This window comes from Anolis sagrei, chromosome 1 (genome assembly GCF_037176765.1).
Source record: "Anolis sagrei isolate rAnoSag1 chromosome 1, rAnoSag1.mat, whole genome shotgun sequence".
In the NCBI taxonomy this organism is placed as follows: domain Eukaryota; kingdom Metazoa; phylum Chordata; class Lepidosauria; order Squamata; family Dactyloidae; genus Anolis; species Anolis sagrei.
The window spans coordinates 287,543,222-287,559,622 of record NC_090021.1 but is presented as its reverse complement, the minus strand read 5'-3'; the positions used below and the strand labels follow the sequence as shown (position 1 = coordinate 287,559,622).

At 38.5% G+C, this 16,401-nt stretch overlaps 1 long non-coding RNA gene across 1 annotated transcript; it reads right to left on the bottom strand.

Moving 5' to 3' along the window:
* Window positions 1–288: 288 nt before the first annotated feature.
* On the bottom strand, window positions 289–15,960 carry LOC132761836 (uncharacterized). Its single transcript, XR_009629996.2, has 4 exons — window positions 15,875–15,960; window positions 7,419–7,498; window positions 6,203–6,471; window positions 289–3,181 (listed from the first exon to the last, which is right to left on the bottom strand). It is a non-coding gene; the product is annotated as an uncharacterized lncRNA (long non-coding RNA).
* Between the last annotated feature and the right edge of the window lie 441 nt (window positions 15,961–16,401).

The window sequence follows — 16,401 nt, the reverse complement described above, 5'->3', positions numbered from 1 at the left end:
AAAATAAAATAGCATGTTGTGGAAACAAGGATTGGTGAGAAAGCCTCAGTGGAGACACCTTTTCCCCATGAAAACCTTTTCAGGAATGAATTTCCCTTTTGAGGGATCGATTTATCTGACTTCCTGTTGTCCCTCCCCTGGTTTTGACTATGAGTAATTTGTAAATCAGATGTTTGTAACTCGGGGACTAGCTTTGGGGCAAATATTACATAAGTAGATCCAACTGAAAGTTTTTTTCTGGAACTTTTCAATGAAAATACCTTTTTGTTTCAAAAAGATTTTATTGGATTTTTTTAAAGATAACAGAACAAGAAGACAGGCATATGTGCATAGGTTATGAACAAGAGCTTTGACATATATCCTAGCTAACCATATATTCATTTTCTTAAAGAAGACATCTGTAGCATGCATGTTCATGGGTAGTGAAACCAGCAAAATCTTCTGACTAGTAAAACACTGAGAGTATTTAACCAGAGCAAAAGAATGAAATCACGTTGACCATAATTTAAGTTCCAAACTCCCAGGATACATAAGCTGATATATATATAACCCCCTATCCAGAAACCCAAAATCCAAAAGTGTCCATGTGGGTGACTGAAATAATAACATCTTTTTGTCATGCACAAGCTATTAAAACATTCTATAAAATTACCCTTGGGCTACGTGTATGAGGTGTACAGTATATGAGACATAAATAGATTTCATGTTTAGACATGGGTCTTATCTCCAAGATATCTCTTTATGTACATATATGCAAATGCAAGTACTGTATTCCAAAATAAAAAAAAATCAAAATCCCAAACACTTCTGATCCCAAGGAGTTAAGATAAGGAATACATAAATTGTGATTTCAAAGTTCACATGCATCTAAAAAAGAATAAGATTTTTCTGTTGCAAACTGAAACTGCTGTAGTATCTCTAACATGAACGAGCCACCACTGAGCAGCACATCACATGCAACAAGGAAGCATTATCTTTATTACATCATGAGCATTCAGTTGAAGTAGTGTTGTCCAATATAGAAAAATCAGTTTCATTCAACCATTGTTTTAAATCTGAAAACTACAACATATTTCTACTATAATTTGTGGATGAGAATCTAACACTTTATTTCGCTCGGTTCTAATTAACATTAAAGTTACTCCTCTCCAACAAAGACTTATTAGCTAATTTTGTTGATACCACTTTTTCAAAACATCAGGACGATAGTCCACATAAAGACACAAAAAGACACTGTATATGAAGATAGCTGATAAGCTATTAAGATTTATGTAAAGTATAATTCCACAATCAACCAATTTTTCTATAAAAAGGATTATTTTATATCCTTCAAATTGGGATTGTCCTATAAAGATCATTTTGCATAACCATATAGATGAAATTGTGATTGACAAGAAATCATATACAGGCAGTCCCCAAGTTACAAACAATATAGGTTCTGTAAGTATGTTCTTGTTCAATTTGTTTGTAAGTCAAAACAGGTGCATTTTTAAAGTTTAACTCCAGCCAAATTATATATATGTGTGTGTGTGTGTGTGTGTGTGTGTATACATATACATATACTTTGGACAGCATAGGTAACGATTAACACCCTATGGTGTTTGTTTTGCTGTTTTTGTCCCTCTTCAGAAGATTTCACCTCACCGTCTGTCCCTGTGATCATTGGATTTTGAAAAAAAATAGTCTTATTGTAGAAACAAGGAATGTCAAAAAAAGTTTCAGTGGAGACACCTTTTCCCTCTGAGAACTCTTTCAGGAGTGAATTTCCATTCCTAGGGGTAGATTCCTCTCAGTTCTTGTTGTTTTATCCCTGTTCTTATGAGTCGTTTGTAAGTCAGATGTTTGTAACTCGGGGATTGCCTGTACTAGTCTACTCTAACATCAGAAATTGCAGCAGGCACCATCCTTTCTTACTCAGACAGGTGAACCTACAATAATCCAGTTAAAATTAACTAGGTTAATTATAAAATAAGCCAAGAAATGCAATCAAATCTGGCTGTACTTGCCAGTTATTTGTACGAGTCAGGAAATATGTCTTGAAATATCAACTCACATCTGGAAAATTAAACCCATCTTCAGAAAATGACAGCTGTGTCTTTTTTAAAAAAAATGAATCAGAAATGTCCTTATATAAATGTCCTAAATAGTGTTAATTTTATTTACTCATTATTTATTAAAATATTTATCTCCTACCTTATATTTTGAGATCTGAGGGTAAGTTACAAAAAAAAAACTGACATTAACAAGTTTTAAAAGTCTAAAAAAGCAAAAATAAAATGTCCAAAACATCTTAAACATCTTGAGAAATTAAAATACTTTAAACCATGTGCATAATATTCTGAAAATAAACCGGAGTGATATACAATAAGATAACGCAAAAGAATATGCAACTGCTGGCATTCTGTTAGTGACATCTGCTGGTGTAATTCACATTACGCTTGCATAGGTCTTTTTTGATCCAAGCAAAAATGAGGAAAAAAAGGGTGGCAGCAGACACCTTCCAATCCTAGTTCAGGCATGTGACTTTTAATTATAGCATCAGAACACACAATTTAATTTGCATGGTGAAGTTTCCCATATAAAATGGAATAATGAATACCATTAACAGCCTCCTCCCTATCTAATTGTCATATACAGTCATGGTTATATAATGCTAGTCAAATTGATCAAAGATATTAGGAGAATCCAAATTTGGGCCATAGAAATTTATCAAAGTCTTATTTCAGGTTTTGATGTATAAGGATGTGATCTTCTGTTTCTAGAGTGATTTGAGTCACTAAAAGTGGAACACTCTTGTAAATGACAACATATTTTGCTTTTGAAGAATTGCCACTTGTTCTCCTGCAAAAGAGCAATATCAGTTTTCTGTTTCTTTAGGTGAAAAAGAACCATTTTCTCTCTTTAAGAATTGTTAGACGTCTAAGATTCCATGTAATAACATTTGCAAATATGTTAAGTTTTAAAAACTATACTTAGTAAAGGAGGGAAAATTCCATCCCATATGTTGTAAAGAAATGGTTGTGTTGAAAAGAAAAGAACATAACCACAAAAATAAAACAAAAGAAAGAAAGAAAAAAGAAAAGAAAAACAAAAAGGAAAAAAGGATACAGTGGAGTGCTTCCAGTCGGGATAGCGGCACGCCCATTGCATCTCGCGTTAATCCACAAACCTCCAGTCAGATCTGTCAAAGGGGGGGGGGGGATACCTTTATTTTTATGACTTAAAATTTAGCATTTGAATGCATTAGGATTTCTACAAACAAGGCTACTTGCAGAAAATAAGAAATAATGAAAATATCAACAATTATGCAGTAAACTGGAAATCGGCGCTGAAGGAAATGTACCAGTGTTTCTAAAAAAAATTCAAGGAACAAAACTTCTGCCAGCAGTGTCTGACAGACTTGCAGCTTTATCACACAGATGGCTGCAAGCATTGTATGATGCCTGTAGCACAGCTGATTGACAGAGACCCATGCCGTCCATCACAAGAGGCTCACTAACTTCTGGCAGGGCTCTGTTGAGAAATACTTCATCCATAACATAGGAGGCTTCCCATGTTCCATAGGGAACAACGGGGCCACCATGGGGGGAAGCCACATGATGACACTTACCCCATGTGTAATGGGGAAGCATCGCTGTGAGTGAGGCAGGGTGCAGGGCACCAGGATTACCCCACTGTTTTGCCACAAAGGCTGGCAAATCCCCCGCTGTCCCTCATCAATATGATGAGGTCCTTGGCCACAAAAGACAAATCAAAATTCTAAAAAACACTTTGAATATCTATGAATGCAAGTGGCACTTTTTTAATCTCTCTCTCTCTCTTTTTTTTTTTTGCATCTCAGCTAGTCAATGAGATAACAGAAGAATAAGTTCCAGTTTCAAATAGTATTTTGAACACACAAAGATGGTCAAAGTATTGTTGGCAGATGGTAAAGTAGACCACTGTTGGATAAAATGAGGCTATTTGTGGGCCTCCCGGGAGATGGTGGAGGGCCATAAGCACACTACACAAAAATGCAAACTATTTGCTCCCCTAAATGCCATCTCGCCCCGCCTCCATTTTTTTTTCTGCCCAGGCCATTTTAAATTCAGGAGGGCAATTTTTATACAAGGTTATCAAGAACTTAATTTATGTTTGCTTCATGTTCATCAAAAAGACCTTTTGTGCCAAAAAAACCCAGTGGAAAAATCCCCCCTCAGCCCCTAAAAATATTTTGATGCATTTTGGGAGAACTTTTATTTTCAACAAAAATTTGCCTCCCCACCCCACCTGGATCAGAAACTGGCCCTGTAGGACCACATCTGTCCCATGAATTAATTTTGTCTACAGAACTTGCCAGGTACAGGGTCAAGACTGGTCTTCTGACATATTTATTCTTGTATGTTTTTTCAGTGCTTAGGACACCATCTTCTGGTACTTAAATACTGCCCTCTACAGCTCCAGTTTTGGACAGGGATATTGTTGTCATATTTAAAAGAATGACAATAAATTCCTTGACACTTTTCAGATCTCTAGTCACTGTTTAAAAAATGCAATTCGTCTTTTTATTCTAATTCTTCAATCTTGTCAGAAGGATGAAGCTTTCATTTTTCTTCTTCTGAGGTTTACTTTTCTTCTTAACAGTCTCTCTTTTGGCTGCCTTTAAGACCAATGTTCAAGTACTTGCTTAGTCACTTTGAAAACATGCTTGCTTCTAGTCAAAAGTACAGACATGCCTCAGTTAAGGCAGTCAATGTGCTCCTGGGTACTAGAGGCAGAAATAGCATGGAATAAATAGAGAAACAAAATGAACATTAGTTGGCCATATTTTAACCAACTTTTGATTTGAAATTATCAACACACACATGAGATATGAAACAATCAGGTCAAACAAGCCTTGAATAAGTAAACAAACATTTTGAATTTTCTACAGTCCATCTGAGATTGTCTTCCAAATGGCACCAAGAGGTGACCCCCCCCCCCCCCCACCTTTAAAAACAGTTTCCACCTTTCTTATAATTTCCATTTTGGTGGTCACTTATATATTATACTTTTTTTACTTGCTTGGGAAGTAAGGCAGGGCGTTTCTAGTAGGCTTGGGCAATCCATAATTCTAAATGGTTCTAAAGTAATTACAGGGTGCTGGTGATTTGCTTCTAAAGTGTTGCTAAATCTGGTGCTTTACTTATAAAGTGTTGCAAAAGTTCTGGTAGTGAAAATTTCAAAACTCTTAATAAAACTTTGAAAATTTCATTATTATTTCATTATTGGCCATTTTTATGACAGAACCAATTAGGAACTGGCATTTATAAAGACATTTTGAAAGTTTTGTTACCATTCTGAAATCTTCACCACAGAACTTTAGCAATACTTTAGAAGCAAAGCACCAACGCCCTCTACTTTGGTAAGTACTTTAGAACCATGGGTTGCCCATGCCTAGTTTCTACACAGCACTAAAATATGGATTTTCCTAAGGTGTGCAGATGACATTTCGGGTTAATACACTAAAACCAGAAATAAACTGAATCTACTTGGTTTATTCCAGATTTTTTAAACACCTATTAATAGCCGAGGGCCCTGTGGGGATTTACTCTTGGGACTCTTCAGGCTTCCAAAAGTCTGGAGGAGCAGGGTGGTGCCCTCCTTCCCCTCCCAGCCCCCCATTCCCTCCCCCAAAACTTACCCCAAGGGCTTGCCAGGCACAGAGGACCTCTCTGGAGAGTTATGGAGTAGCATCATAATTATGCTGGGAGGGGGGATTACTCCTTTTGCCCCCTTCTCCTTCACCATTCTGTTATGACTGCACAGCTCTCTGGAAAGGCCCTCCATGCCTGGCAAGCGGGCAGGGTTAGTTTTGGGGAAGGGAATAGAGGGTTGGAGGATATCTGGATGTCCTCTTACTGGGTCAATCTTCAGTTGATCTGGGAAGGCATGTAGCTAACCTGGGAGGAAAAGCCCAGGGTTGTGGGATGGGGTGAGGACTACAATGCATGCGAAAATGGGTTAGTTTTGCCCACATTTTACTTATGTCTGGAAGTGCCCGCAACCTAACTTGATTTTACCTTTTCCCTCTCTTTTGCTGTCCATGAATGCTTAGTAAGTGATTCTTAAGGCAGTTTCTGTTTTTCTTACCTGTTGCAGGCAGAGACACATATTAGCAGTAAGAAAGGTTACAGCAGAATTACACTTTACTGTAGACCCATCTTAACCAACATAAACTTACCGGTGTTTCAGTGGGAAATGTGGCCTGCTTTTGGCTGATGAGATAGTCAAGTTAATTAGGATCCTTGTTGTGTGCCTTCAAGTTGTTTCAGATTAAGACGACCCTAAGTTAAAGATTTAGAGCAGGGGCTGGGTAAATGTCCTTGGGGGGTCGCATCTGGCCTGTGGGTCTTAGTTTGGGGACCCCTGCTGTAGATGTCCAATGTATGCCCAAAAGTGTTTATCCATGTCTTCTTCACCATCATTCCAGTGCTGCTAAAAATCTCTCATCTAGATAAGAGGACAAAAGAAAAACATGAGCAATGAGCACACAAAAAACATCTGCAAAAAGTAGATTCTTTGTCATAAGCTTTGTAACTAAGGAATGCCTATACAAGTGTGGATGTGACAATCTGGATCAAACAGAGCAGAGGGTAAAGTGTGGAGATAAGAAGTGAGATTGATCAGAATGACATCTTGACCAGAAGTCCTCTTGACCAGAAGTCCTTTTACTACAAAATGATAAGTACCGCATATACTCATATATAAGCCAACCTCATGTATAAGTTGAGGGTAAATTTGGGGGCCAAAATTATGGATTTTGATATGACCTATTGATAAGTTGAGGGTCATTCTGTGAAGAGAGAAAAATGCCAATGCTGCCACAGGCGTCCATCCAACATTTCTCTGCCCAGGCATTCAAAAAGAGCAGGAGCAGCACCACAGTGGAGAGACTATAGGGAGTCAATGATTCTTTTGGGTTTTCCAATAATGAATGGTCTTGCCTTTTGCCATTCCTTTCAGAAGTGGATGGTCCCTTTTTTGTGATAAAACTAAAGGTACAGTAGGTACACTGATCCATAGATTGAATCAGTATTTTTACTAACATTTCTAGGCTTATATGTGATTATAAAGAGTAAATATCCTTTGAATAAAGCACATATCAGATAACTTGTTATCAGCATGAATTAACATGTATACGGAATTAGACTCAGAAGAAGAAAATATGAAAACTGGAAGATGAATTATCAAGAATTAAAGACATACAGGTGACACAATGCAGTGCTACTAGTAGAAACTAGAAGACTTGGAACCATTAAGGAAGAAAGTCAGGGAAGAAAGTACAAAGGCAGGTTTACAGCTGAGCATTTAAAAAAAACCAAAATAATGACCACATATGATTTAAGTAGCTTTAAACCAAGCATGAAAACACTGAAATAGTTCAAGATTTTCCATACCTTGGCTCAGTCATTAATCAGAATGGAGGCTGCAGGCAAGAAATCAGAAGACTAGGTCTTGAAGATCAGCTATGAAGGAACTAGACAATAAATAATACTAAAGTTAGGATTGTCTATGACATCATATTTCGTATTTCTTTGTCATCGTTAAAGCTGGATAGTGAATATAGCTGACAGGAAGTAAATTAATTCATTTAAAATGTGCTGGAGAAGAGTCCACAAATACTGTGGACTGCTAAAAAGAGAAATGAATGGGTCCTAGAACAAGTCAAGCTGAAGTCTCTCTAAAAGCTAAGATGACTAAACTGAGACTGCCATAATTATGACACCTGATGGGAAAACATGACTCACTAGAAAATAAAACAATGTTTGGCAAGATAAGATGCAATAGGAAAAGAGTAAGACCGCATTCCAGATAGTTAGACTCTTTCAAGTAAGCCACAGCCTTGAACTTGCAAACAGGGCTATTGATGACTAGGAGACTTGGAAGTCTCTCTTTCATAGGGTCACTATGAATCCAAGTTGACTTGATGACAATTGATCTAACTGAGGGCTTGAAAAAAGGGATGTTGCATGTCTAGACACTCTCAGATGGGGGTCACCTGGCCTAGAAAGCCAACTTCACCTGTCATCAATGCAAACAAGTCTGTAAAAATCTTTTCCAATGGATTGCCAACACACTACTCTCCGCAATTGTTTCTCCAGTGAGTCATCAGAGAGAAACAGAGCTCTGAAGGAGGTGTACATAAATTGTGCAGGTGGCAGTTTACATAATTTAGCTGCCACCGCCTTATTTCAGCATTGTAGGTATGTAGCCTCACAGGCCTGTGAATCCTTATGGTCCACTGGAAAAACACATGCTGGAGTCAGGAAATCTAAATTCTTTGAAATGATAGTAGCACATTATAAATCGCAAAGATGTTTTGATTAAGTTTGTTCCTCTTTAAATGTATGTTAACTAAGATGTTTTTGTGCAGCTAGATTGGTTTGGCGTTCACCAAATAAGTTGCTTTCTAGGTAATAACAGCCCATGGCAATTCTCCTAAAGTTATTGCAGAATTAGATTTGATTACAATAGGCAATTTCCTATGCAAGAGATAAAATATTGTGAAAATAAAGTTATGTCATATCTTCCAGTTTGGTAGTGATGGCGGGTAATGGAGGGCCCCCTGCTTTCAAGCTAATCTGCAGCAGGGAGTTCCACAGTTCCTGGATGCCCAGTTGGGCCAGCATCAATGGGAGTGTGGCCACAGCAGCAGCTTCAACTAGAGACTCTTTTTTCTGCCTTGCTTTCTCCCCCTTGCCCTAACATTGTAGCAAATCCCCAATAAAGTATCATTCAATTGTAACTTTTTCCTCTCCATAGTGATACATTGTGTCCTTTTACTGTCTCTAACACTCTCCAGCATGAACTTTCCCTCTCCCGAGCTGCAGATCACTGCCGGCTCATCCAGGATGCCTTCCCAGCATCCCAGGGAGGCTGAAACTGCGTTCCTCTGAACCGCAGATATGGAGACCCATGTGGCCCCTGTATCTGCGGGTCAACAGATCACTTCCAAACCAGTGCCATTCTTCTCCTAGACTAATTCTAAGACTAACTGCTATCTCGCTTTTTGCATTCTGGACTCCTACGTTCTGGGAATAACCTTTTTCACCCCAAAACTCCATCTGGAGATCAGCTGATTGTGATCCATGGCTCCTTGCCACAATGTTGTTCCTGCCACCGTCTTGTTGCTATCCAGAAGCCTGTTGACCTGGGGAGCCTGCTATAGTCATCCCTTGGGATCCCCGGGAAGCAGACAGGCCATCCTGGCCCTTTGATAAGATGGGATTTATAGTTTTCTTCTCCCAAATGAATGAACCCTGATCCTCAGCATTCCGCAATGATCCCAGTGTGAACTCAATTAACTTTTAAGAACATTTCCCTTTATTCATGAATTCTTTGGACTTTTATTGAAGCTTTGCCCACTTTGGAAAACTTTTGAAACTTTTTGGAAACTTTTCTCTCCCCAAGCCCAATGGACTCCCACTGTACTTTATGAACTTTTCAATAGACTCTGGTGGGTGGGAAGGGCTGATATGATTTCCTTTCTTCTCTACATGAATGTATCCCCTATGATCCCCTTGCAAACCCCCCCTCTTTCCCCCATATCTCTATATGAAATATGATATTCCACCTCTTTGTGAACCCAGCATCCCAGGGTCCCAGGAAATCTTCTTTTACAATCTTTTACAAGCTAATCCTAAGACAAAAGGACTCACCAAGGACATTTTGAATGACTGATAAACAAATGGCCCCACTTCCTCAGACTTCGGAGAAGTCAAAGACTTGTCCATCTGAAGGATGGATCCTAAGGACATTTAATCATCACCCACAAAAGGTGTTTTTGTCACCTCTGTCTCCTTCATTTTGAGACAATCCCCTTGCCCGAAGCTGACAAGATATCATCAGCTGATTTCATATCCCATACCGAGGGACAACAAAGAGACAGACTTCCTGATCAACTTCCAAAAACCAAAGACAATAGAGGAACAAGTTTGAGAGCTCAAAGTAAGCTGTCACCCACATTTATCCAATCATTAGCCATTTAATCCATTCATCTTTTCTCCCGGTTCATTATTTCCTGCCCGGACCGCCTCCTTCCTTCTCATTGGCCGGGAGGCCAAAGCGGCGCTGGCTCTCTGATTGGCTGAGGCATGGTGAAGCCGGCTGTGCCTCCCAGCCAGCTGATTACTCCAACCAATCAGCGTAAAGCTGACAAGGGGAGCGGGAGCGGGAAATTCGAATTTGACAGCTGTCTATATACTATAAAAATTGTGTTATTTTGCTTTGTGTTTTATGTCGGCTTTGACAAATGATTGCAGTTTGACATCCGCTCCAGTTGGAATGAAATAAACAACTCGGTGGCATTTTCTTAAACTTTGGTGAGATTTATTTGGGAAAAACAGGGAAAATTCTTTTGCGCGCTTCCTTCTTGCCAGGGTTATAGTGGACCCTCCTTGGTGGATCTGCCGGGTCCCTGCCTCCAAGGTGAGACCCTTCAAATTCTTGCTCGATATCAGTAAGGACTATCCTGATAAAGCTTTTATTGTCTCACTTTTTCAATGCTTTTAAAACATCCAAGTTTCTCTTGACTCTTCTCACTTTACCTATTTGTTCTTTTCTTATTTCAATTTTTGCAAACAGTTCAAAGTGCAAAGTAGGGTCAAGCAAAAGCAAACTTCTTCACCCTCTCATAGCTTGTGTGTTCTTTCTCATTAACAAACTTTGTCGTCTTGACTATACTGTGATATTGCTTAACCCCTTTGAGCCTCTTTTAAGAGAGAACAGGGAGCATATAAATAAATTTAATAATAACAAAAATAGTCACATATATCATCACCTGGTGACACAATAATCTATAAAGAATTTTTTTGAAGAAATGTGCTGCATAATATTCAGGTGCTCCCAAACTCATACCTTTTATTTGAAGTATGCCTCCATCTGCTTAACACTATGCCTCTCTAAGAAAATTTCAAATATTGAATCACATTTCACAGTTTTTGAAAAATTGCAAGCAAATATAGCTTTCTAAATTATTTTGGAATTCATTTTCTTGTCTTAAACTACGTATTTTATTATTATTAGTTGTTTCTATATATTCTTGGAACCCTGGTGGCACAGTGGGTTAAGCCACTGAGCTGAGCTGCTAAACTTGTTGACCAAAAGGTCACAGGTTCGAATCCAGGGAGTGGCATGAGCTTCCACTGTCAGCCCTAACTTCTGCCAACCTAGCAGTTCGAAAACATGGAAATGTGAATAGATCAATAGGTACCGCTCCGACAGGAAGGTAACAGAGCTCTATGCAGTCATGCTGGCCACATGACCTTGGAGGTGTCTATGGACAACAACAGCTCTTCAGCTTAGAAATGGAGATGAGCACCAACCCCCAGAGTTGGACATGACTGGACTTAATGTCAGGGGAAAAACCTTTACCTTACCTATATATTCTTAGATAAGTTTCAGTTTTGCAACTTGGATAGATTTTCAAGATATCCTAATGTTAACAGCTTTTCTCAAGTCTTGTAAACTCATCAACGTGGCTTCCTTTATTACATCAGTCTATCTGTATAATAATAGTTAGCAGCAATGAAGCAAAAATTAATTGCAAAAGAAACATTGGAGTCTCCTGGTTGCATTCTTTCCCACTACTGCTTTGTTGAAAGAAGATTTTAAAATAATTAACCATAGTTGGATTCTTGAAACCAGTTGCTCAATTGATTGCTTTAAATGACAAATGTTGTTAATACCTTATTAGCAATACAAATGAGTAGATATAATGTACACATAAGCACATACACAGATGTTCATTTACACCTGACCCTCCACATTCACAGGTTTCACTTTCACAGATTTGGTTAATACATTCTGTCTATGAATCTCTAGGGCCTTTCCAGACAGGCCCTATATTCCAGGATCTGATCCCAGATTTTCTGCTTTAAACTGGATTATATGCGTTCGGACTGCCAGATAATCTGGGATAAACATAAAACTTGGGATCAAATCCTGGGATATAGGGACTTTAAGAACCCTTAGTCCTCCAGTGAGTCTATCAACTTTTTCACACAGCCGGAATTGCCACGCATCACCTGGCACTCAATTCCCCACAGCTCCTGGCTCCTGATTTAGGTGATTTCATGGGGGGGGGGGGGGGGAGAAGAGGCATTGACTATGTGACTCTCCCCCCTCCCCATTGCTTTCTATGGCAACACGGGAAGCCTCCTGAGTTGCTGTGGCATCAGCATGCACCAGCTCTGCCCTACATCACCCATGGAGTCCCAGCAATGAGAGTCAGTGGGCTCCATGATGAACTAGGGCTTAACCTCCATATGCTACTTAAATAAGCCCTTTGTGAAAATGGAGTATATCTCTGTGCCAGGTGGGTAATCCTAAAACAGTTGGATGATTCTTATGGTCTTTTCCAATTCCTTATGGTCTTTTCCACTTGTATTGTCACTTGAGTGCTAATGTTCATCCACTGAAAGATTTGAAATCCTTGTTGTATGTCCCGGCTCTTAATCATGTTCCAAAAAACATGATGGCTAGGCATTTCTTGTGTTAAACAGCTCTTACAAAAACCACATACATAAGCATTAGGCTTGGTTGATCGTGTTCGTAAGTTTCTAAACTCATAATGAATTCGTATTAAAATTACCTTTGATCCAATATTGAGCCATGCAGGAATAGTGTGAGGAGTAATTACGAATTGAAACGATTTCCCCATTTTTCGTAATTATTTTCAGATGTCTGGTGCAAGTTTTATAATCTCGCAGTTTGCCTTCCCTGGATGACTGAATGGCGATGGATGGCAGGGGAATGAGGTGAGCGTGGCTACGCCCAGCTCTTCTTGACGGCTACTGGGGGAAACTGCACCACCGCTTGTCACCTGGGAGGCCAGGGAAACTGCGATATTTTAAACTAACAGGGGGGAGGGGCACCTTCAATTAACGAAGTAAACGAAGCTATTCAGATTTTTGCTATTTCCGATCTTCTTTTCAAGAAAATTTGAGAAATAATTTTAAAATCGAAACGCCAGCGCCCCCTATATACGAAACGAGATTAGAACCATTTTTTATTGATCAACCAAGCCTAATAAGCATCCCTTCAAAAATCTTCAAAAAGAAAAATCAGCCTGTTTAACAAGTCTTACATATTCTGATTTATTATCATTCATGTTTGATCTTATATCTATTTTATATGTCTATATATCTGAGATCACATAAAATGTACTCTGCAGAAAGCCATGGTCTAACATAGTGGTTCTCAACCTGTGGGTCCCCAGATGTTTTGGCCTTCAAATCCCAGAAATCTTATCGGCTGCTAAACTGGCTGGGATTTCTGGGAGTTGTAGGCCAAAACATCTGGGGACCCACAGGTTGAGAACCACCGGAACAGATGGTAGGATGAGATGGGGAAGTTTCCACTTGTATTGTCACTTGACTGCTAATGTTCATCTACTGAAAGGTTTGAAATCATTGTTGTATGTTCCAACTCTTAATCGTGTTCTAAAAACACATGATGGCTAAGCATTTCTCATGTAAAACAGATTTCCTAAAATCAGGAAATGACTTTCAATATCAAGGTATTTCATGCCCATATCACACCTTTTAAAATTAATTTAGCCTCATATGGTATTGTGAAACAGGTAATTGAAAAGAAAGGATGAAAGAACACAAGACTTGCATACAAAACATCCAGAGTTTAATCTCTGGCAACTAAGGCTAGAAAAAATGCATATCTGAAGGTATGGAGAGTTGCAGCCATCCATTGTAGATGTAGGTAGACAACTTTTAATCCTCCAGGTGTTTTACCACTCTCATTAACCCCACCCAACACTTCAAATGGTAAGGTACTGCAGATGTTGGATTTTAAAACACCTAAAAGACCAAAGGTTCCCACCCGTGGCATTGACTGACAGTAATGAGCTAGGTGGAGCCATAGTTTGACTGGAAGTAAAGAAGCTGTTTCAGTGCTTCTTCATTACTTTTAAATGAACAAACTATATTAACCAGAGATCAAATAAGTATGTATATGCCACTTGCCTTGCCCTATGGAGACCTACATTGCTTTTCTGAGAGCATTATGGGTAGATTAATGAAGTTCATATCTTTTTAGTGTCCAGATCCTGTGTAACCTTGAAGAACAGGCTTGATCAAGAAATTAATCAGGTTTCTGTTTTGATTTAAATAAGAGGAAAGAGAAACTTTCCAATCTGAAAAAAAAAACCTCTAGAAAAGAGACAGTTTGAGGGACTGCAGTGTAAAGCAGAAATAATTTTCCCCTAAGCTAGAAAAGTTGATATGTTTGTAGGTTTGACCCTATGAAACAGAAACATCTAAAAGCAGGACTCAGAAAGTTATTTTAAAAACTAATTATAATCATAGCTTTTAACTGTTTAATTTTTATTGTTAGTACTGGTTTTTACTGGGATTGAATTTTTGCCGAAATCGTAATGTGCCTTGAATCCCTTTGGGTGAGAAAGGCAGGGTAGAAATGAAGTAAAGAAATAAAAACCTCATATACTATTCAAAATAGAGTAGATCACAGAACCAATGGTTGAACTTAGTAGTTAAATTTTATTAATTCAATGGGCTTACTCTGGGTGAACTTAGCAATTGGATTTGGGCTATAGTTCTAGGAGTCTCCAAAATACTAAATTGCTTTTGTGGTGGAAATTCTTAAAACTTCACTATTTCATTTCTAGTTTCTCAAAAATGACAAATACACTTACTCTTTTAAAAAAAATAGGAAGCAGATTTCTCACAGCACTTGAAACATGATATTCCACTTCCACCATTTATTTACTACTGTAACTAAAAAGGAACTAAATTACACCATGAAGGAGTTGTGTAACCCATTTACAGCTTACTAGGGCTGGGCGGTTTCGTTTCGTTAATTCGTAATTCGTTAAAAATTCATTATTTTTTTATAACGAAGCGATAACGAACCATTCTGGAGCAACTTAAAAACAAAACGAATTTTTAAATTCGTTTTGTAAATGCTTCGGATTTGTTATGTATTCGTTTCGTTATCGGTTTGAGGTCGTTTCGTTATTATTTCTGCATGTCTGGGGCAAGTTTTATAGTTGTTTTTTGTTTAATTAGTGAAAAAAATTTATAATATCACACCAACAGTCAACAACAGAGGGAGAGGGAAGCTTCAGAAGTTCCCCCTGTCCCATTTGGAGGTTTTTTAGCGTATTGCGCGGTCGCGTCCGCCATTAACGAATCGATTCGTTATTGTTTCATATTTGTTTCGTTAATGTTTCGTAATTTTTTTAACATTTACGAAATTTCGTAAATATCGAACTTTTTAAAAGAAAAATTTCGGAATTCTTTTAAATATCGAAACGCAAAACCCCCCAAAAAATGAATCGATTTTAGAAACAAATTTTTCCGTTGTTACCCAGGCCTACAGCTTACATAATGCAACATAGGGCCCTGCCACACATTCCTATAACCCAGAATATCAAGGCAGAACATTCCACAATATCTGCTTTGAACTGGGTTATGAGAATCCACACTGCCATATATTCCAGTTCAAAGCAGATAATGTGGCATTTTATTCAGCTGTGTGGAAGGGGCCATAGTTATCCCTTATTTACTGAGGAAAGGAATTAGTTTTGGAACTAGTTTCTTCAAAGCTTTAGTTGTCAGGCACCTTTGCTCATCATATTTTACACACTCTTTTGGCCTACATTTGCACATTATTTTAAAGGACAGATCTCTTTTCAAACCTCTCACTAACTCCTTTAAAATTTAGTTAGTATAACCAGTGAATAGATCAAGCCAATTCTCAAGCAATGCAAGAGCCTGAAATTACTCCAATTTGCAATTAAACACTTTTATAAAGAACTGAGGAGAAACCATATGTCACTTTTAAAATAAAACTGATTTGAATCCTGGGAATAACTCACCAAAGCTTTCATGGGAAGAACATCTCTGGAGCTTGTGATCCAGTTGTGAACAAAACTGCATTTGGCTTAACCTTCCTTGACTGCAGAGCTATTAAACGAATGGGAAAGGGAAAGGGATAGGAATGTTAATTTCTTTTGCATCTAATCAACTTTACTAGTGCATATTCTCATGTTAACCACTGCATATTCATATTTGGCTAAAGGAGTACCTTGTCAGAAGAAATGAATGAAGAGTCAATGAGTTGTCGAAGGCTTTTATGGCTGGAATCACTGGGTTGCTGTAAGTTTTTCAGGCTGTATGGCCATGTTCCTGAAGCATTCTCTCCTGACATTTCACCTGCATCTATGGCAGGCATTCATCAGAGGTTGTGAGGGCCTCTGAGGATGCCTGCCATAGATGCAGGTGAAATGTCAGGAGAGAAGGCTTCTGGAACATGGCCATACAGCCCAAAAAACTTACAGCAACCCAATGAAGAGTCAACTGGAAGTATGGCTGAAGCTGTCCTTCTGCTCAAGATGGTAATGAA